Genomic DNA, 21,923 nt, shown 5'->3' with positions numbered 1-21,923 from the left:
ATAAAACACATGACGACTGAGAATGCTCTCACCAAAAGTCATTTTCCATCCTCATTTCAGTACCAAAGAAAAAAAATCTACCTTCATTCCATTGTTTTTCTTTACATTGTGCTCTGTATTAGATTACTGCAAGCCCACATTTCTCCCTTTGAAAGCAGCATGTTTGTACAAGTGTATGAGAGCCTGCAAGATGTTTCTGTCAGTAGAAACAAACTGCAGAGGAAACTTGCATAGGAGGGCTAGCTCATTAGGTGAGTAGTGAATGTTAGTAAAGAGTCTTCAATATTAGTTCCTTCTTTTAAATCAAGAATAATGACTCCTAGCCGGGCGCTGGTGACTCACATCTGCAATTCTAGCTACACAGGAGGCTGAGATATGAAGTTCATGATTTTTAACAAGCCTGGGCAGGACTCATCTCCAATAAACCACTAGAAAACCAGAAGTGGCGCTGTGTCTCAAGTAGTAGAGCACTAGCCTTGAGCTGAAGAGCTCAGTGACAGCACCCAGGCCCAGAGTTCAAGCCCAACAACCAACAAAACAACAACAACAACAAAAAAGAAAACAGAAATGAAAGAAAGGAAAGAAAGGAAGGCATAATGACTAAATAAATCCCCTGGCTCTATTCATTTTGATTGTAAAGTCTCTAATGTTGCAGGCCATCCTGCTGGCCAATGCATCTCCAGTGTCTCACTAGCTTCGCTGGGGATTGAAACTCTGGAGTGTGGGCTAACATGGTAACAGTTTCGAGGTCACATTTCTTGGTCATTTGACTAGGTCATTATGGCTCCATTTGCAGAAAAAGTGACTCCTGACTTAGACCCAAAGATGAATGAGAGGATGACTGGAACAAGACGATATATTGACTTCTCTATCTTTCTATTTTTTCTAGCTACTCTCTGGCCTTAACCTCTGTATAAAGATACTACCAGATGGCGTGGCCAATAATAGCAGATCAATGACCTAGTGAAAAAGTGAGGGGAGCCACCTAAGTTCCAGAAAGATCTCCACCTATGCCGAGAAAAGTCATGACAACTCCTCCTTTCATTAGCCTTCATTTTGTCTATTCTCTCTTCATGACTCACCAACCTGCGCAGTGGAGAGGCTGATTTCTCAGTAGGGGTCACACTAGTGCATTCCTTGGCCAGTCAAGAGATTTTGTTCTTGCTGATGTGGTGGTGCAAGTCAGTATTCCTAGCAACTTGAGAAGCAGAGGGAGGAGAGAAGGTATAAAACCCAGGAAAATCACTAAATGGACTATGGTCAAAAACAATAGCAACATCAACAAAAAAGGACATACTGTCTGAAAATACTAGGGCTAGTGCCCGAGAGGTTGAGCTCTCGCCCGGCTATCACACACCACATACCATCACACACCAAAACATTTTACTCATTCTCCCACCTAAGTCATTGGCAGGAACCTGCAGAATCTAACGGTTTTCTTGGCTTTATTCCTTGGATCTTGCTAGTACCAAACTGACCTAACCCAGGTTCACCTCCTCAGCTTATGCTGGCAGAGAAATTCAAAAGCAGATGTTATACAATCCAATGTACATCACCGGGACCACAGTGTTGCCATCAAAGCCAGCTAGGAGATGCTGAAACAGTCACTGCACATCGTCCAAGTAGATGAAATTAAGGAAAAGGTCCAAAAAGAACCAAAATGTGAAATATATGGAGTAGTACATCAGAAAGCAGTAAGTATGTTCTTAAAAGACTAAACATATAGATACCCTAAGACCCAGCAATCCCACTTCTTGGCATTTAACCAATAGAATACAACGCCACACCAATGATACAGGCACTACCATCTTCACCGCAACATTGTTTGTCATAGTCAAGATGTGGAATCATGTGCCAATCAGGGGATGAACAATTCAGAAAATGTGATATATATATCTATATATCTATATATATATCTATATATATTTATCTGCTATGCAGATATAGGTGCTTAACTATTTGTTTGGCAAATCTTAAAACTCAACTTTGCAACAAATTCACAAGTCAAATTCATAGATACTGTTCTATTGATACAAAAATCTGTAATCTAGGTGAACCTCCATGAAATATTATCAGACCCTCACATTAACCCAAACTTGAACAAAAATCATCTTTTTTTTCTGTTTTTCTTTGTCAGACCTAGGACTGGAACTCAGGGTATTGTCTGCTTTACCACTTAAGACATTGCCCCAGTTCTCACTTTTTGGAGTAGTTTATTGGAGATAAGAGTCTTACAGATTTTCTGCCTGGGCTGGCTTTGAACCTTGATCCTTAGATAGCAGCCTCTTCCCTAGTTAGTATTATAGGCCTAAGTCATCTGCAACTGGCTACAAAATCGTTTATCATTAAAGGAGTCACTGGCATGAACTCATAGGCATTGTATAGACATGATAGGAAGAAAAGTACAAAAGATATTTAGAAATAGAGATGTATGATACACTGCTGCAGAGACCATCAAATATGTACCCTGAAGCCATATTGCTATGAAAAGTGTATTTAGCTGTCCCTGCAGCACTTCAGGACTCTAGATAATGAGAGAACCACTAGTCCAGCTAATGTGCAAGACACAAACTCTCACCTCTTTGTCCTACTTGGCACTGGTTCCATGAGTCTCAGAGCAAAGCAAGAAATCTGTCAGGGATCATTCTCAGGACTGACAACTGGGGTTGCTGAAAATCGTCATCACAGTTCTATGGGATCCTTGTGCAGATTTTGTGTCAAAGTGAGAGAATGTCTTCACTTGAAGTGTTCACTGCACAGATCCCTCACTGTAGTCAAGCTTTTAAGAGCCATTAGTGCCTTGTGTTTTTTTTTATTGGGTTTTTAGATCTTTTTTGAAGTTTTAGCCATGACAGCATCACATATGCTAACTCTGCAAATCTATGTCATTTGACTATCTTTCATGAAATACTTGACAACTGAGAATGTTCTGACAAAATTTTCATTTTCCATCTTCATCTTGTTCTCCAATAACAAATGGTTTCTTTATGCCATTTTCTTTCTTTACAATGTGCTCTGTTTTACATTATTGCATTTCTGGCATTGAAATTAGCATGTTTTTAATAGTTTATGGTGTACTAAAAATATTTCAAACCATAGAGAAAATTCACATAGGAGGGAGAAGATGAAGAGTTCGTAAGTAATGAGTCTTGAGAAATTGTTCCATTTTTTTCTATCAATAATGACTAAATAAATCTCCTGGCTTCATTCATTTTGGTTAAAAGTCTCTAATTCTGGAGGCCATGCATCCCCTGCGTCTCACTGACTTCGTTGTGGACTGCAACTCTGGGATGTGGGCTAACATGGTAACAGTTTCTAGATCATTTTTCATGGTCTATTTGCTTAGGCTATTACAGCTCCTTTTGCAGACAAAAGTGACTGACTCCTCAGTTAGACCTGAAGATGAATGAGAGGATGACTGGAACAAGATGACATACTGACTTCTCTATCTTCCTATTTTTTTTCTGTCTACTTTGTGGCCTTAACCTTTGCTATGAAGACACCTACCAGATATTATGGCCAATAATACCTGATCGGTAACCTAGTGAAAAAGTAAGCCACCTAAGCTCCAGAAAGATCTTCACCTATGCCCAGAAAAGTCAAATACAAATACAAAATTATCATATTTGAAATAGCAGATAAAATACAATCATAAAATTTTGTGATTTTCCAATAACCATTAGGCCAAGTGAATTTTCATAGTGGTCTCTCATCCATTCATGATGAATGGATGTCTGTTTTTGAAGTGTTATCTTACTCTGTGCAGGATAATCTATTGAGTTAATCTAGAAAGAACAAATATATTCAGTACTGTTTCTTTTATTGTTGTATTGTCTTGGAACATGTTTAGTTTTTACATACTATAAAGTTTCCCTGCATATTGTGCTGTTTGAGGTCAACTAACATGTTACTAGTAACGAAGAGAAGTCTATGTGCTTGAAAAGCATGTCAACTTCATGATAATATGCTTTCTTTAGAATATTTCTGTAGGTTTCTTGGGACATACATTTAAAAGGCTTCATTTTGAGTGTGCATAAACATTTGGGTGTATAATTATACTCCCAGATCTAACCTTGCAGAGTTCCATAAAGTTATTAAATTTTTGGCAAGAAAGAAATAATTTCCCATAAAAAGTAGGAAACTTATTAAAACTTTAACCTCTAATCACTCCTCTTAAATAACTTGAAAAATGAATATCAACTTCTTAGTGAATTTCTTACCACTTGTACTAAAAATCATGTAAAGTACTCATTACCCTTTTTTGGGTCAGCATTCTTTACCATAACCAAGATATGAAATAAACCTATGCCTCTCAGTAGATGAATGGATCAAGAATATGTGGAATATATGCACAATGGAATTGTATGCATCCATCAAAAAGAATGACAGTACACCATTCGTAAGGAAGTAGAAAGACTTGGAAAACACTGTATCAAGAGAAGCCAGACCCAAAGAGACATAGGCTACATGGTTTCCCTCATTTGTCATAATTAGAATGTGCCTATAAATCTACAATTAAACACAATGGGTGGTAAAAGACAAAAGATTACACTTGGACATGATAAAAACAGGACTGTATAAACATTCACACAATGAGACAGAAGGAAGATATTCTTTGAAGAGGATCACAAAGGTTCAACAGCTATGTGCAAATGATCATTTAAATGATATTTACCAAAATGAACTCCAAGAAAGAAAAACAAGAAGTTTTTTGTTATTTTGCCTTTTTTTGGTTTTTGTCCGTTGCCACTGTTTTTGGCTAGTGTCCCTTTTTGTATGTGAGTTTATCTGCTTGGGGGAGGGTAAAGGGGAGAGAGAAATGGTGGGCTAGAGAGTGAACTAATTCAGCAGTGATACTCACTAAGACACTATGTTGAAAATGAACTTTACAACTTACGGTGGAGGGAAAAACTTGGAGAAAAAGAGAAAAGAGGTGACACTGTTCAAAAAGAAATGTACTCAATACCTTTACAATAAAAATATATATTAAAAAATGAAAATAAATAAAATCAGTAAAAAAAGAAATGTACTCACTTTCTGACTTTTGTAAGTGTAACCCCTCTGTGTATCACCTTTACAATAAAAATAAGTTAATTTTTAAAAATGAAAGATAACATTTAATTACATGCTTCTAAAATGCAACGGTACAGAATAACTTTGCATTTCAAAAGGCAAGAAGAATAAGAAAACAAGCAGGAATCAGTCCAAAGCAAGACAAAACCAACAGGGCAAACATTCCATCCTCTATCTTCACATGGCCTTGCTGGCTACAGCTCACAAAGCTACACTCTTTATCTGCCTTGGCACACAGCAAGCATTCCACATTCTGACATCTCCAAATGCCTGGGGTCTCCACGACAGCTGTGGCTCACTCTCATAGCTTTACAAATAGCCCATCACAGCCTGTGTGCAGGGACTCTGACATTACCTCAAGCTTCCTGAACACAAAGGTTTTCCTCTGAAATCACAGTAGAAGCCTTCATAACCTCATAACTCTTTCATTCTGCACATTTTGACACCTAGCACTAAATGTATAAAACAAGTCCTGATACCTCTACGAGCAGTACTTGGGCTTGCACAGACCCTATCTCCTCTGAATGTCATCATGGCCAAACAGGGAAAAATAAAACCCTGGACCAAAAGACCCTTGGAACCTATTCCCTGGAAAGACTGTGCAAACAAGGAAGCTGCGCTCCAAAACAATCATGGGAGCCATTGGTGACTGGCAATACTAATCCTGAGAAGTCCTCATGGCATTTTCTTCCCATTGTAGAGAACTTGGCTCTTTTGAATGACCCTAATCACTTTAGCAACCATACTTTTTATCCTCAACTTTAGACATCTTACTTTCTGTCCAAACTAACTTTTTCAAACCTTTGCCCTATGTATTTATTGCCAGGATCTCAGTATAAGTTTGGCCAAAAAGCTGTCTTCAATGCTTCTATCACAGCTCTTCAATTATGTGCATTGTTGAAATTATTTTTGTCAGGTCACCTTTACACCTGACCTCACAAAAATTATCAGGGAATAAACAAAATGTAGACAAGTTTAGTGTCAGTATTTAACATGAGCATCCAATACCCAATATAGTTCTTATTTCCATCTGAATACAATCTTTACTGTTCATACTCTTATCACCATTCTACCTCTTTCTGGAAAAAAAGCATTTCTTGCCTCTATATCATGACTTTCCAAAAAAAGGCCTGGATCAGAAACTTTGGGGAAAGGTCAGGGAGAAGCAGAAGTATTGTGGCATTTGCCTATAGTCACCTTGATCATACAGTTCTGTTTCATTGGTCAGCTCACCAAAAAAATGAAGAAAATGAAGATAGCTGTACTACCTTATCAAGGAAACACAAAGCTGACATGAGCTTCCAAAAAGCTAGCTTCACCATAAGCCTGCAGAAAAGAACAGAAGATGGAACATTTCTTGAAATATGCTCCCACGAAACATGCTTCTCATGCAGAAATAAAACTCTTCATTCAGCACTCAAGGTTGTACCTACTGTTGAAATATCAGCTTTTCATGGAGAGAGGTTACTACTGAACTGCTATCACAGCTCATCTGCTTGATAGCCAGCAGTACCTATCAACCAGCGGGCAGGTGATAGTGGGCTTTCAACCATCAAAACCTGTGGAGAGTATCCTTTCCAAATAGTTGAACATGCAGAGGTAGCAGCACTTCTGGCTGCCTTCATGCAGCTGAGATGTTTTGCGAGACAAGAGCTTGGCTCATCTCGCCTGACGTCAAGAAAACAGCTTAGCTATAAGACTGACGTCCATGAAGCCCATGCACTTACAAAAAGTCCTCTTTTCCACTGTTATGAACCACTGGCCCAGCCTTCATGACCCCCAGATAGCAGGAGACCACAAATGTTGAAAAAACATTTAACTTTCCAATGTATTGTCACCTTTGAATCCATATGCATGAAGAATCTGAACCCAACATTTATGGGGACTCTTTAGCTCTAGAAAATTAACTAAACTAGTTAAGAGTGAAGCAAAACTCATAATGACCACAATGTATATACCAAATGGCCAATTTATCCTGATGTTCCTCTCACCATTCAGGTCCATCTTACTCCCTCTGACTCTGAGGAAACATCTGGAAGACACACACACACACACACACACGTACTACTAAATACTTAATAAGAAATCGCCTGTGAAAATCACAAAAACCCATCATCCAGCAATTCCTGAATATACAAATCATCTTCCTACATTTTCCCCACTACATAAACCAATTTCAAATCCACAGAAAAATGACCAATGTCTTAACATGGCCTACAAACATATGCACAGATTTCTTCCACATTTGCCTTAATACATTGCCTTAAAATTCGTTTAGAAAAAGTACTGGTAAAGTGTTAAAAACCCTAATTATAAACACCTAACCCAAAATGCAATTGCATCTTACATTCCATAAATATACGCACACATCATGCTACAAACACCATGCTGAAATTCCTTTATTCAGAATATCTTTACAACTATCATCACTCACACATGCAAATGCATAGATTACATTCTCACATTCAATTTACAACATAACTCCAAAACATACATTTGTACAATTTTCCAACTAATGTTTCAAAACACACGATGGACAAGACTCATTCCCTCTGAATTCTCAGTCCCCAAGTAGCCAAAAATAATACATTTATATAATAATTCATTGCAATTTACATGCTCTCCAAAGCAAACACACCTTCACATGTTCAAAAGTGCTCAATGACTTAATCATACATTATCACTAACACCCACTGAATACATAACTTTTGCTGAATAGATGAGTAGTATACACTGGAATAAAATACACAATTTTCTTCAATGTAGATTCCTTTTAGTCAACTAATTATAAAGTTTTGATTTTCACCAGACTCTTGCATCCAGAAGAAGTCCTTTGTGATATGACATCAGTCTGAACAAAACACTATTATGAAATTCTGTATAGGCATCAACAGCACAGATGAATATAGACAGAATATGGATGCTGACATTTTTTCTTATACCAACAAGGGTCTTAAGTAAAACAAGAAAGTCTATCAGAACTTCCATCACTTTGTAATGACCGGAACTACTTTTTTTTGTACCTTTTTTATTGTAAAAATACTGTACAGAGGGGTTACAGTTACATGAGCAAGGTAATGAGTACATTTCCTAGCGAATATTGTTGCCTTTGTTTTTCCCCTACCATCCCTTCCCTCTCACCTCCACAATTCTCTCCCCTCTCACTGCCCCCGCCAAAGTTCAACGACGTGTCTTGTACATCTCACTGTTACAATGGATCAATCTGTAGCTCTATTTAAACATTGGTTTTTTTCCCCCTTCTCCTCCCAAAATTAGAGAACTGTATATACAAAATGCAGGGCATGGACATCAAATACAGTGAAAACAGGGATTATTCTGTGGGGGAGGAATATACAAAGAAAGAAAGAAACAAAAAAACCATCACAAGGTACATTATAAATACGTTAGAAACAATAGCAAGAAAGAAAAAAAACCTACTTGTGTCCCTATCTTGGGGTTCATTTTGCTTAACATCGTCTTATATGGTCGGTCATATGTACATAGCTTTTTTGACCTTTTCTACTTGTCCTACACATGTACTAGTTATTGCAAATAAGGGAAACCATGGGACCTATGTTTCTTTGGGCCTGGCTTACTTCACTTAATACAATTTTTGACAGGAGCTACTTTATAGCTGAATAGGAAAATGCTTTTCAAACACATGAGAAGTTTCCCTCAACCTTCTGCATTCTTGAAGGAGTGAGGGTTATCAGAAGGGCCACGCTTGTAGGTTCACAGCATATTTATTAGCCTCCACTCCCCACCTGAAGGCCAAAGACCTCACAGAAGAATGAGGGGCGCCCTGGGCTGTGGCCCTCCCCCAAACCCAACAAAACACAGCGCTAGGTACTGGCCGAGTCCCACAGGGTACTGAGTCCCACAGGGTACTGAGTCCCACAGGGTACTGTTGCCCTTCCAGACACAGAGATGCTTAAGATTAAGGACGGGAACCCTGGAGCAGTGCCAGGCCATGCTAAGGTAGAATCAGTGCTGAGTTTCCATTACCTTTGTTTTTGTTTAACTGACTCAGGGAGCCATGACCGTTGAGACCACGTCCTCCTAGCTCGCGCCTGACCTGCCTGGGCAGCAACGCCCAGGTCGCGCCTGCGTATCCAAGCTCACACCTGCGCAATTGCCGCAGTTGGATGGTTGTCAGAACACTTGCCCTGTGCGCACGCGCTGGCTACGCCCCGAGGGGCGGGGCAGGGGCACCGCTCACCTTCTAGACCATGCGCCCTCACAGAACCTTGGGAGATGATCCTTCCTTAAAACCATCCATGCATGGATGCGTGCGGGAGGGAAAAACTAAGAGAGAGCGAAGGGGTGACACTGTTCTAAAAGAAATGTAGACACATTATAAGTACATTAAAAAGAACAATAAGAAAGATATCTCTTGAGTCCCTATCTTGGGGTTCATTTCGCTTAGCATCAGGTTATATGGTCATATGTACATAGCTTTTGACCTCTTCTGCTTGTCCTAGACATATACTAGTTATTGCAGATAAGGGAAACCATTGGACCTATGTTTATTTGAGTCTGGCTTATTTCACTTAATATAATTTTTTTTGTTTCTTTGTATGTTCTTCCCCCATGGTATAACCCTTGTTGTCAGTGTATTTGATTCCGGTGTCCTGCATCTTGTATATATAGGGAAATAACAAAATGCTGAAATAAGGATACAGGATGACCCATTGCAACAATGAGATGTACAAGACACTATGGTGAAAATGAACTTTACAACTTTTTGTGGGGGAAGGAAGGAGTTGGGGAGGTGGGGAGGAAAGGGATGATAGGGGAAAAACAAAGGAGGAGGTAACACTGCTCGATAGGAAATGGACTCATTACCTTGCTCATGTAACTGTAACTCCTCTGTACAGTAGCTTTAAAATAAAAATATATTTAAAATTTAAAAACTGTAGATACCTGACTTGTGTAACTGTTACCCTTCTGCACATCACCTTAATAACAATAAACAATTTTATAAAAACTCATCATGTCATACTTGACCACTCAATCTACCACTCAAAGCTACCAATCTACCACTGCAAGTTCCAGTGAAGAACCCTTCGGGCACAGAAGGTGATGTGTCCTGACTCTTTTCCTAGAGCTCTTACTCTATACTATATACATGTATTTCACACACAGATATCCCCCCAATGTCAATGCCAGGAAGGTTTACTTTCAAACTTTTGATCTACTTTTAGTGAACTTGACAGCATAGGCCAATTGTGGTTGACTTTAAAGTAGTATGGGGCCCTTTTAATCTCTCTGGCTCTGGCTCTGTCCCTGCCTCACTCCCTACTGTCCCTCCCCCCTCCCCCCTACCCCCTTCCACCTCTGGCCCAATGTATTGCAGAATTTCAGTTGGAAATGTAAGAGAACAGAATCAAATATCTTGAACTTAGTAATACTTTCAAAACCATCACTCACCTTCCTGGGACCTTGAAAATTACTTCTAAAATACAGATTCAACCTCAAAGCCCCAAACACACACACACACACACACACACACACACACACACACACACACACACACACACAGGAACATCAAGGAATACCGCCAACTTCCTTACACACACAAAGTCTCCAATATCTGCATAGAAACAATCTCAAACAGAATCCTTCCATCACCACCTTCTAAATAAATACACACTTAACCCCACTAGTGGCTCCCATATACACATTCTTCTGTTTCAAGCACCTTCCATGTCTAAAAAGATACACATTCACAATTAAATACTCCTCTAAATAAAAACAAAGCATCTCTCTCTAATAAGCACTCTTTAAAAGTACCCACAGGGGCTCAGTAGTAGAGTGCTTGCCTTGCATGCATGAGCCCTGGGTTCGATTCCTCAGCACCACATAAGCAGAAAAAGCTGGAAGTGGTGCTGTGGCTCAAGTGGTAGAGCACTAGCCTTGAGCTGAAGAGCTGAGGGACAGTGCCCAGGCCCAGAGTTCAGGCACCATGACTGGCAAAAATAAAAGTACCCATAAATCCTGTGTGATAAACTATGCATTTACACTATTAGTACCACCACACTCTAACTTCTATTCCATGTACACATGCTGCCCTACACTCCCATAGTCAAAACACATACCAATACCAAAGCTCTGAGATGATCACACAATAATCACAGCTTCTGAATATATACAAACCCCTAGTTTATATAAATTTATATAAACTTTAACACTCAGATATCTGAGCATACATTCAGAGTATCACATACACACACACATACACACACACACACACGTGGGCATCCCATGGGCACCCTGATTCTTTCTTTGGATGGTTCTTGAGCACCAACAACTAGCAAAGTCTTTTGGGGGTAGAGGGATGAGGGAAAAGAATAACATCTTTGTCTTTAGAGAGGTGATAATACACTTATGGGATTTGAAGAATACCACTTTACACTTAGAAAATATCCTGCTTTTCTGATTTGCTTATAGTTTTAGGTGAGGTCAGTGAAATAGAGCCTTCCCAAACTTCCAAGAGACAGTAGCAGAGGACAGATAATAAGCTAGGCTGGATCACATCCCTGGACCTTCCTTTCTTCCATTGGCCATTATAGGATAATTCTGTCACTCATAGGGTTGCTGGGCAACCAGAAGACAACATGTTGGCATGAGTAATTTGCAGAAGGTATAGGGAGCAGGCAGGGAAGCTCTATAGACAGGCTACCTGGGCCTGTGCTCCAGCTCTATAGTTCTTACCTGGGCTTTATGGCTGCACTCCTCATCTGTAAAATGGGAGAGAGAGAGAGCCACCTGCTACCTGAGATGCAGAGAGGAATCCATGAGCCTATGGAAGTCACCACCAGAAGGTCCCCTTAGAAAGATGGTTAGTGCCTAAGGGAAAGATAGGAGAGGTGGGAAGTTCTGGAGTCTTCTTTGGTCAACATTTCCTGCACATCTACAAAGTGCTTCACATGCTTCTGGGACAGGGAAGAAGTTGATGGTGGCCCAAACAGATCTCTGCTCATAGGGGCAACAGCCATTTTAATGTCAGACACACAGCATGGTCCTTCTCAGGTGCTGATTGGCCTAAGACTAACAGGAAAGCAGCAAATATCTGTGAGTGATGCAGTCACGTCTCAAGGCTGCTGGATTTAGAGGGTTGAGGCCTGAGCAGAGACTCCAGGAGAGTAAAAAAATAAACTATCTCTATTTAAAGATGCCAGGTTTGAAAAGGGCACCAGGCTCAGAGTAACAGGTTCAAAATCCACTAGTGTGGCCAGAGTTCAGAAAGATGAAGAGCTTGGAGACAGAAGCAGAGGAGTGGGGGGGGGGGGGTAGGAAGAGAAACAGACAGACAGACAGGCAGACAGACAAACTGGGGAGGAGCAGGAGGGAGACAGCTGAAGAAGGAGGAACGTACCTTCAAGATAATGCTGGAAGCTGAGTGCCGGTGGCTCACACCTGTAATTCTAGCTACTAAGGAAGCTAAGATCTGAGGATCACAGTTTGAAGCCAGCTTGGAAAGAAAAATCAGTGAAACTCTTATCTCCAATAAACCACCAGAAAACCAGAAGTGGAGCTGTGGCTCAAGTGGTAGAGCACTTGCCTTGAGCTGAAGAGCTGACGGACAACACCCAGGCCCAGCGTTTAAGCCCCATGACTGAAAAAAAATAGGGCTGGAACTTATGGGGTAGAATTTTTACAGGACATATGACAAAGAATAAAAATGAACTTAGGAGCACTTCTCCCTTCTAGGTATCTTCTGATGTTCTCTTAGGAACATTTGCATTGCACCTAATAGATCTTCAGTTGCTTTTTGTTTTTTTCTTTTCTTGTACCAGTACTCAGAGCCTCATGCTCTCACTTGGCTTTTCTGCTCAACACTGGCACTATACTGTGTGTGCCACAGGTTTTCTTTTCTTTTTTCTTTTTGTTAGTTAATTGAGAGATAAGAGTCTCTTGGATTTATTTGCTGGGCTGGCTTCCAAATGTGATTTTCGATCTCAGCTTCCTGAGTAGCTAGGATTATAGGTGTGAGTTACCAGTGTCTGGCTGAAGGAAAACAACCTCCTCCTGCTCCTCCTCTTCCTCCTCCTCCTCCTCCTCCTCCTCCTCCTCCTCTTCCTTCTCCTTCTTTTCCCTTTTTTAACTTTTTCTTTTGGTTCTAAGCTAAATATCTGATGCATTCACTCATTGGCTAGTGCTCTACCAACTGAGCCAAGCCTCCAACACTTTTTTTTTAACTTAAAAAAGATGATCTCTAAGCAGTGTGCAAAGAAGTTTCCCCTTAACGAAGTAGTTTACAATTACAATATATCTTGATCATTCTCACCCATCTCTCCCCTACTCCTCTTCATCATTCTTCTTAATTTTGTAGGATATACACTGAATTCTTGACTACATTCTTCCCCTCTTCTTCTCTTCATTCATCTCCCCATTTCCCCTTGACCTTATCCCACTCTTTTTCAGTACTCATTTACTAGTGTTTATTTTGTTGAACTTTGCCTTTACCTTTTTTATTAAATATATATTTTATTGTAAAGATACTTTGTACAGAGGGGTTACAGTTACATGAGCAAGGTAATGAGTACATTTCCTTGTTCCCCCCTCCTTTGTTTTCCTCCTACCATCCCTTCCCTCCCCATCTCCCCAACTCGTCCCTCCCCCTACCCCGAAGTTGTAAAGTTCATTTGCAACATAGTGTCTTGTACATCTCATTGTTACAATGGGTCAACCTGTATCCTTATTTCAGCATTTTGTTATTTCCCTTCCCATCCCCAAATTAGAAAAATGTATGTATAAGATGCAGGGCACCAGAAGCAAATACAGTGAAAACAGGGGCTATACCATGGGGGAAGAACATACAAAGAAACAAAAAAAATCAAATCACATAGTACATTATAAGTACATTAAAAACTACAGCAAGAAAGTTAAAACCTCTTGTGTCCTTATCTTGGGGTTCATTTTGCTTAACATCATCTTATATGGTCATATGTACATAGCTTTGGACCTTTTCTGCCTTTGCTTTTTTAAGGACTAAAGGTATTTGAGTTCTCTAGAATCTACTATATTTCAATTAATGCAATTGTCTACACTTGCATACCACCCAACATATTTAGTTATAAGTTTATGATTGAAACATAGCTTCCACATATACAGGATAATATGCATCCTTCGTCTCTCTGGGACTACTGATTAACATCACTTAATATAATTTTTCCAAGTCTTTCCATTTCTTTACAAATGGCATAATATTCTAATAGACGAGTAACATTCCATTGTGTGCATATATGTATACATATATACATATATGTGTATGTATATGTATATAATGTGAGATATATATATATATATATATATATATATATATTCTTAATCCATTAATCCATTGAGGAACATCTGGGCTGATTCCATACCTTAGCTATGGTGAATAATGCTGCAATGAGCATCATTATGCTGGTGGCTTTTCTCTTGAGTAAATGCCCATTAATGGAATTGCTGCATCATTTGAGTAGTTCTTTGTTTAATTTTTTGAGGAACCTCCATACTTCTTTCCAGAGTGGTTGAATAAGTTTACATTTCCACCAACAGTGTATTAGGTTTCCCTTTTGGCATCATCCTTGCCAGCATCTGTTGTACTTTTTCTTTGTTTCTTGAACTTGTTCCACATGCTGGCCCATTTTAGTATGCAGTGCCACCTCCCTACCACCCAGACACTCAACATCTGCTGCCACTCAGGGACTCATGCATATTAGGTATGTACTATGCGACCAAGCCATGCCTCCAGCTTCATTGTGCTTACCTTTGGAATGGCACCGGAGGCCTGAGATCTTGAGTTAGCAGATGTTGTCCTGTCTCAATCCTCCTTCAGCCACCCTCCACTGTAGGTTGTTCCTGGCACTTCAGGTGCCTCTGTTCATCTGAGCATCGGTGTTCCCTTTTCTGGAATATCCTTGTTGCCTTGGGATAACCAAAGACTCCTTCTCTGTGATCACATCTCAGTTAGAAATGCTGTTTTTTCCATGATGTCAAGCAGATATTCCATGGTTAAAGCATTACCTGATCACTAAAAGAAGTCTTCACTGTCATTTCGCATACATCATTAAGAGTTACTCTCCTGCCTTGGCCAATGTATGAATCCCCCATTGAAGGGTTGGAGGGTTGAACACAGGGGCAAAGCCATCCTGACCTGTTCTTAGATGGTTGATGTCTCCAGAGAACATTTGAATAAATTAGATTTATAATCAGTCAAGAAGAAAGAGAAATCAGAGATCCTTGGCCATCTGCCATCTGGATGAGGCAGTGGAGAATTGGGAAAGGAAGCTCCATGAAGCTTTGTGAGCACAAGTCCTTTGTTTTCTTTGAACAACCCAGATGATGACCACACGGGATGGAATGGCTCTTGTGTGACATCTGCTCTTCATTAAGCAGGGCCATTGGAGCAGCTGGAGTAACATCCAGACTGGCTCCTGTGCTAGTCAGTACGTGGCAGAAATCTCACTGATCTGGTGACTATAGGACCCAGGACATGTGGCTCCATCTTGTAAGGCATAGATCCTGGAAATAGAGTATTTAAGTTTTGCAAAAGCAGAAGTCTAAATTTCCTTATGGGCTTCTGAGAATTACTTGGGCTGAGTAGGGTCAGAAGGGATGGGATATTCTATCTCCACGTCACCCTGGCTCTCTTCTGCATTGGTTCTATTCCATGATGATCCAGACAGAAAAGACCTCAACTTCCAATTTGTGATGATTTGGAAGAGATTGAAGAGGCATTCATAGCAAACGCAGATACAAATATAGATATCTCATCCTTAAAATGTCCTGTATCTATCTGTTCTTCCATCCATGCTTCCTTCATTCCCTGGAGCCCTCTCAGCTTCACCCCATCTTTCTGGGTCCTTGTATTAATTATTCAGGGCTGCCAAGACAACATGTCACACACTGAGGGTCTTCAAACAACAAATACACATTCTTTCTCTCTGCTGGAGGCTAGAGATAAAAAAATCAAATTGTTGGCAAGGCCATGATCCCTTCTGGACCTCTTGTAGCTTCTGATAACAACAGGTATTCCTGTGGCTGTGGCAGCACAGCCACAGATTATATCCATCTCTGTTGATGTCATCACATACTGCCATCTTCCCCATGTCATGGTACCATCTCTCACATCTGCCTTAACTCAACACTTTCCTCCATGCATTTCTGGTGTTCCATTGGTCACATGGGATCAAGATCCATCCCAGCCAATCTTAATGTCATTGTAGCCTCATTACACTCACAAAGAACTTTTTTTTTTTTAATGTAACCTACGTGTTCAAGTTCACCTGGGTTAGGCTATCAGGATGCAGGACCTCAATTACTTTTTTGGAAGGACGACAATTCAGTTCACAGCAGTCTCATTCCCTTTTATTCTCAGAATCATCTCTCTGTCCTCATTCTCCACTTCTTAGAATGCCGTTCCAAAACTCTACTTCCTTCTCTATTACGTGGAATCTTTCCTCCTTCCTGGATACTTCCTTCCTTATTCTCCCCTTATTGCATGTATATACAACTGGGATCATCTACTGTGACATTCTTTGCTTTTTTTTTTGTCAGTCGTGGGGCCTGAACTCTGGGCCTGGACACTGTCCCTCAGCTCTTCAGCTCAAGGCTAGTGCTTCACCACTTGAGCCACAGTACCACTTCCAGCTTTTTTCTGCTTATGTATTGCTGAGGAGTTGAACCCAGGGCCTCATGCATGCAAGGCAAGCACTCTACCACTGAGCCACCTTCCCAGCCCCCATCCCTTGCTTTTTTTTTTTGGTTTTGTGAAAATACTGTACAGAGGGGTTACAATTACATGGGCAAGGTAATGAGTACATTTCTTATCAAGCATTGTTGCCTCCTCCTTTGTTTCCCCTTCCCATCCCTTCCCATCTCCATTTCTTGCTTTTTAAAATACTTTGCCATAAATTGAGCACATAGTTCCAAATCAGCAAGTACACATCTTCAGCATGCATCTGAAGGGGCCATGCAGAACTCCATGTGTGTCTCCTCCATTATTAATCCCTAATTGTTGGGCACTTAGGTTGTTTCCACTTTGCCACTGCTGACAGCATTGTCCTGAGAGCATGATCTCTGTCTCTGTCTCTGTCTCTGTCTGTCTGTCGTCTCTCTCTCTCTCTCTCTCTCTCTCTCTCATACACACATTGAACTGTGAGTTTAGAAATAAGTGGATATTAATTATATAAATTGTGTGATATCCATACATGCATAGAATGTACTTTGGTCAGATTCACTCCCTCTATTACTCTTGGAATTTGACATTTCTCAGTGGTCTATTTTGTGTTCATATAAAAGAGCTTCACACTTGGTCTATCCAGCAAAATACCTGCAGCCAGAACTAAAAATGGGGGCAAGTTCCTGACACAACACATTGTACTGACTGTTAATAGGTCTGAGTGATGGTCTCTGCTTAAAGTCTTAAAGCCACAAGCCAGTCTCATTGTAGGAGGAAAAGGATGGCTCCCATCCTGAAGTCAGTGTTTGGAAACATACATCAAAAAAGAAGCTATATGAACATTGGAAATGTACTCTCAGCTCAGGTTTTCCTTTCAACACCCATCTTGTTCATCTCATAGCTCAATGAACGGTTAACATCACATATATCTTTTGTCCCAGCAGCAAATCTAGCAGTTACTCTGATTTCTGCTAACTGCAGACAGATGAGATTGAGTTTTTCTCAGGGCAAGGAGAAAGGAGAAGAGGAGAGGTCTGTGTGGATAGCCCTGCAAGACCTGCAGTGGGGTGGGGCAAGATGGCGTACTTCCGACTCTTAACCCATAAGGCATCAGATGATTACCATATAGTGATGTGATTATAAACTCCAGATCCCTTTTCCTGGGTAAATAAGAACTTTCATTTAATCCTTTTGCTGACCAAAAATTGGTCAATTAACTACAGCTACATTTTGTGCATCAAAGGAGAAACTGAGAGTCAATGGAACACTAGAAAGGAGGAGGAATGCCATCCATTCTGGTTTGTTGAGATTCTAACAAACCTCAACTTTGAAGACAAAAGCCACTGTTTTCTCTTGCTTGCTTGAGTAGGCCTGATATCTCCTTGACTTGACCTTGAGGGCTTACTAACATGTGCCAGCCCTTGCTTCTAATCCTTGCTCCAAGTCTTTCTCAGTACCTGTCAGAAACTTTTCTTGCTTGGTCTGCTCCAATGGCATAATGCATTTGGAAGCAGAGAGAGAACACCCCACACTTTTGCTGTAATGTTCAAGTTCAGAAGAGCCTTCTCAACCTCTGTGACCTTTCTTGAATCTGACACTATTTCTAGGCCACTTTCCCAGAGCAATAGAAATGGGGCTGGAATTCCCAGAGTCAAGTTCAGGTCTAGCAAGCAATCAGAGCTTTGGAGTCAAAACAAAGGGGCTCAAATTCTTCTTGTTGAAGCTGGATAGACTAGGAAAGATGAGATACTGTCAGCTAACAGCAAATACAGGAGATATTCCTTCATGTACTTCCCTTAAGATTAAGGGAACAAAAGTCATTTTGGGGGAAATTAAGAAGGACAACTTATGGAAACTGAAGCCTGGTGTAGCAACTCAGAAATATGGTACCTAGAAACTTAGAAATGCTATCTTTGGTTTAAAGAGAGGCAACTGAATGCATTCTTTCCTAAGGGATGCATTCCTCACCCAAGAATTCACAACTGCCAGACAGGATGCCCCAAAATGCAGATAGCAGGATGTCTCCTCCTTTCAAGGATAAAGATCTGTTTTATGGCAGGATGCATTCTTACCTGGAACACCAGGTGTAGTTAAAGCAAAGACAAAGCACCTAGCTTTGCATAACTTAAAGCCAGACCCCCTGCCTTTACCCTATAAATACCCGACAGCCCAAGGAGCTGTGTGTCTCTCTGGGTGTATCCTTGTCTGTGTCTGTGTCTTTGTGTCCCTAGAGAGTACCCACACTCTGCTTTGTTTGTCTGCTTTTTTGTCAGTCTGCTTCCTTGTTTGTTTACTTAATAAAGTTCTGCCAAGTTTTCTTACCATTGTGACTTGTCCAGAAATTCTTATTTGGCGATCAAAGTCAAGGACCCTAAGTGAAGAGTTCCTTCATTTAAAGAGGAGCTTCACTAAACCTCACCTCTGTCTGGTGACACTATGATTTTTTTAATGCTGTCCTTGTGGGGTGAATCAAGGTTTTCCCTCACCTGTAAAATGGGGCCCATGAGAGATCTAGCTCCTGCTCACCTGCACAGACTGTCAAAGGACAAGTAGATGAGAGAGTATTTTCAAAAGTGTTCTCTGAAGGGATTCATCATTTTCTGAAAGGCAGGGGAGAGTGGAGACTTGGAGTGTGGTGGGTGTGAGATTGAGTGCTGCTTTACTTCTCTGGGCTGATTTTCCTAGTCTGTATTATTTGTAACTGTTAACATACATAGAGACTTTACCATGGGCTTTGTGAAGTCCTGTGAAGTTTTATAGAGGTCATTATACTAATTTGCAGCAACTTTTAGAGCATGGAACCATGACTATTCTCATTATGGAGCAGAGGAAACTGAGGCAGAGACAGAAGTTGTGATAAAGATCACCCAGTTAGTGGGTGTCATAATTGGAGTATGACAAACCAGGTAGACACCTAATGCCGCCCCCCCCCCAGTATGTATGTAAGTGTACCAGTATTGGGGCTTGAACCCAGGGTCTGCATATTGTCTTTTAACTCTTTTGCTTAAGATTGGCACTATACCACTTGACAGCTTTTGGATAATTAATTGGAGATAAGAGTCTCGTGGACTTTCCCGCTTAGTCTGGCTTTGAACATTAATCCTCATATCTCAGCCTCCTGTGTATAGCTAGGATTAAATGTATGAGCCATTTGTACCTGGCCTCACTGCATTTTATGAGGATAAGTTGATGTTGTCCATATTTTTGTACCAATAGTCACTATTTTTCCCTTTGCTTGACATTATTTGGTAAATTATTCCAAGATGATGCCAATATCTTATTACTTATATATAGCATTCACCCATCAGCCTAAGTATCCACTGACAATTCCTTCCTAAATCAACTTCTATACTGATGCCTGCCAGAAGGTAGATTTTCTATCATTCCTTCCACATTTACTTGCTGACCTTCTATTCTATGAAAAGGTGTTCCATTCTTATTTGTTTATAGTTAATAACAGCACACAATTCACGGATTTCTATCTTATTTAATGGGCTAGAATCCATTCCTGTAATATTATTTATTTGATGCTCAAATTGTCCCAGATTTTTCTACTGGGAAATCTGTTGGGGGGGGGGGGTAGGGCACATACGGACTCAGTTTCCCTGAATGTTCTGGGGCTGGCTGGGATCTGTGGCCAGACTGGGAACCACAGGCTTAAAGATAATCTGGCCTGTTCCCTGACTACTCCCTCCAGCAACAATAGGCCAATTAAAGCAATTGGTTCTAGCGTATGTAACAGGACACAGGACACATAGCACTCAATTCTTGAAAAATGTCCTATAAAAGTGCTAATAATGCTCAGTGCTCATAATGAGCAGAGACTTGCTGTGTGGAGCTGAGAGTGGCTCTCTGCTGCCCTTATTGCAGCAGCCACTGTTGCCTGTGAGGCTCCAGGCTGGGAACTCCTCTCCAGCCCTCCTTTTCAACCACATGTCCCAAGCAGCTCTGGGAACTGTGAGGAGAGAATGGGGCACCCCGCCACTGGTAGAGAGAAAGGCTGATTCTTTTTTAGAAAGGTGATGACATGTTTTGCAGATCTATGCCTTGAGTCTTCCTCAATGAGAAGCAATAGCCAAGCAAGGTCAGGTTTACACTGGGCTACCGACTCTCCCCACTGAGTAGCTAGGATTACAGGTGTGAGCCACTGGTGCCCAGCCAACTTATAACTTTTAGTGGTATACTCAACTCTGCCTCTCTATCCAGACACTAAAGGAGTAAGGAAAGCCATGGTCAGCTTGTATGTCTCCCATTAAGTTAGAAGTTCCCCTACAAGCATACTCTTAGGAAGGAACATGCAATGTCTACATGCCTCTGATCATATCAAGCATTATTTATGGAGATGAAGTCCAGGAAACAGAAATGAGATGTTATTCCTTTGTTATTGTTGTTTTTCTTTTCTTTTCTTTTTTTCATGTTTGTTCATTTCTCTGTCTTTGAGAGGGTAGGGGGGCACAGAAGTGGAGGGATAATGGGTGAATAAATACGGCAGTGGTGCTTACTAGACACACATGTTGAAAACAAACTATACAACTTGTGGGAGGATGTGGGAGGGAAAAATTGGAGAGAGTAAGAGAAGGGCAACACTGTCCAAAAAGAAACAAACTCATCACTTGACTTATGTAACTGTCATCCCTCTGTATATCACCTTTTAATAACAATAAACAAATTAAAAAATTAAGATAGGTAGCCACTGGACACTACAAAAATGAGCTTTGCTTTTGCACATTTTTTAGAACTAAAAATAAGCCATTGTCTTGTACAAAAGAAGTTTAACAAAGGAACCCAGTAGATCTTGGCTTTATTTAAAGAACAAATAGCCTGCCTGAATCCTGGATATTCTATCAGTTTGTGCTGTGTTTTCTGATTGGTTCTGCTGCTGATTCTGGAGAGTTCTGTGCAGCCACATTCACTTCTTACTTCTGCACTGGCATCATGAAATTTTAGCTAGATGGACTCAACAGACCTGTAGTCATTTAACCCTATACTTAAAGTCCCAAAAGAGTCTCATTCAATCAGAATTTCTGTCAGGGGATTTTTTTTTTTCCTAGAGGAATTTTATGAAGTCCCTGTATTCTTCTCCTCTTAAAAATTTTTAAAGAGGACTTGTGGACTGGACAGAAAGACAGCCCGGTGTGGTTTTAGACAAATTACAAGCAAGTGGACTGAAAGCCTT

Source organism: Dipodomys spectabilis, unplaced genomic scaffold (assembly GCF_019054845.1).
Source record: "Dipodomys spectabilis isolate Male_0828 unplaced genomic scaffold, ASM1905484v1 ptg000098l, whole genome shotgun sequence".
Classification (NCBI taxonomy): domain Eukaryota; kingdom Metazoa; phylum Chordata; class Mammalia; order Rodentia; family Heteromyidae; genus Dipodomys; species Dipodomys spectabilis.
Note: the sequence above shows the minus strand (reverse complement) of the source record.